Consider the following 2,410-nt stretch of genomic DNA (forward strand, 5'->3'; position numbering starts at 1 on the left):
AGGTACTGCAGTAACGTGGTGGAACACCAATCTTGAACAGGTAGGACAAAATGCTACTTACGCACTACCGTGGTCGGCATTCAAGTAATTGATGAATGAGCAGTACCGTCCTAGAAACGAAGTCAATAAGCTTAAGGTAGAGCTTAGAGAGTTACGAACACAAGGGTTCGACATTACCACATATGAATGACGATTCACATAATTGTGCCTATTGTGTCCGGGAACGTTCGAAGATGAAGAAGAGAAGATCGACGCGTTTATAAAAGGGTTACTAGTAAGGATTCAAGAAGATGTGAGTTCACACGAGCCCGCTTCCATAAAAAAGGCAAGTCGAATGGCTCATAAACTCATAAATCAGATTGAGGGAAGAATTAAAGAGCAGGCGGCTGAAGAAGCCAACACGAAACAACTCAAGAGGAAGTGGGAGGAAAACGGTGACAAGAATCGCCAGTACAACAACAATAACAATTACAACCACAATCGCAACAACTATCCTAACAACTGCAACAACAATCGCAACAATAACCGCAATCCTAACAATAACTACAAAAAATATCCCAACAACACCGACAACTACAACAACTATTTCAACAACAATAACAATCCCAACAACAACCTCAAAAACAACAACGGCAACAAAAACCAAAATCAGCCATGTCATAGGTGTGAAGAAAATCACCCGGGGTTTTGCACGACATTTTGCAGCAGGTGTAAAAGAAATGGTCATAGCGCGACAAAGTGTGAGTTTTACGGACCAAGGTTTTACAGAACTAAAGGAACAAATAGTGTCGGAACAAGTAATGCCGGAACGAATAGTGTCGGAGCAAGTAATACCAACGCTGTTTGTTATAAATGTGGAAAACCAGGCCACATTATTAGAAATTGCCCGAAACAAGGGAATACTAATGAGCAGGGCCGTGGAAGAGTTTTCAATATTAATGCGGCAGAAGCACAGGAAGACCCGGAGCTTGTTACGGGTACGTTTCTTATTGACGATAAATCTGCTTATGTTTTATTTGATTCGGGTGCGGATAGAAGCTATATGAGTAGAGATTTTTGTGCTAAATTAAGTTGCCCATTGACGCCTTTGGATAGTAAATTTTTACTCGAAATAGCAAACGGTAAATTAATTTCAGCAGATAATATATGTCCGGATAGAGAAATTAAACTGGGGGATGAAACGTTTAAAATTGATTTAATACCAGTCAAGTTAAGGAGTTTTGATGTAATAATAGGCATGGACTGGTTGAAAAAGGTGAGAGCAGAGGTCGTTTGTTACAAAAATGGGATTCGCATTATGCGTGAAAAATGAAAACCTTTAATGGTGTACGGAGAAAAGAACAATGCGAAATTAAATCTTATTAGTAGTTTGAAGGCGCAAAAACTAATAAGAAAAGTTTGTTACGTCATTCTAGCACACATCAAGGAAGTTAAACCTGAAGAAAAGAACATCAGTAATGTTCCCGTCGCAAAAGAATTTCCCGATGTATTTCCGAAAGAATTACCGGAATTACCCCCACATCGATCCATTGAATTTTAAATAGACCTTGTACCAGGAGCTGCACCAATAGCTCGTGCTCTATACAGACTCGCACCCAGCGAAATGAAAGAATTACAAAGTCAGTTACAGGAACTTTTAGAGTGTGGTTTCATTCGACCAAGTATATCACCATGGGGAGCTCCTGTTCTGCTTGTCAAGAAGAATGATAGTACATTCAGGTTGTGTATCGATTATCGAGAGTTGAACAAACTTACCATCAAGAACCGTTACCCATTACCGAGAATCGACGACTTATTTGATCAACTACAAGGCTCGTCGGTTTATTCGAAGATCGATTTACGTTCTGGATATCACCAAATGCGGGTGAAGGAGGATGACATTCCGAAGACTGCTTTTAGGACGCGTTACGGTCATTACGAGTTTATGGTTATCCCGTTTGGATTGACTAATGCACCAGCTGTGTTCAGGGATCTCATGAACCGAGTGTGTGGGCCATATCTTGACAAGTTTGTCATTGTTTTCATCGATGACATACTTATTTTCTCGAAGAATGATCAAGAGCACGAAGAACATTTGAGAAAAGTGCTAGAGTTATTAAGGAAAGAAAAACTATACGCTAAGTTTTCAAAGTGTACATTTTGGTTGGAGGAAGTTCAATTCCTCGGTCATATAGTGAATAAAGAAGGTATTCAGGTGGATCCAGCAAAGATTGAAACCGTTGAAAAGTGGGAGACCCCGAAAACTCCGAAACATATACGCCAATTTTTAGGACTAGTTGGTTACTACAGAAGATTCATCCAAGATTTTTCCAAAATAGCAAAACCCTTGACTGCATTAACGCATAAAGGGAAGAAATTTGAATGGAAAGATGAACAAGAGAAAGCATTTCAATTGTTGAAGAAAAAGTTA

Source organism: Rutidosis leptorrhynchoides, chromosome 2 (assembly GCF_046630445.1).
Source record: "Rutidosis leptorrhynchoides isolate AG116_Rl617_1_P2 chromosome 2, CSIRO_AGI_Rlap_v1, whole genome shotgun sequence".
Lineage (NCBI taxonomy): Eukaryota > Viridiplantae > Streptophyta > Magnoliopsida > Asterales > Asteraceae > Rutidosis > Rutidosis leptorrhynchoides.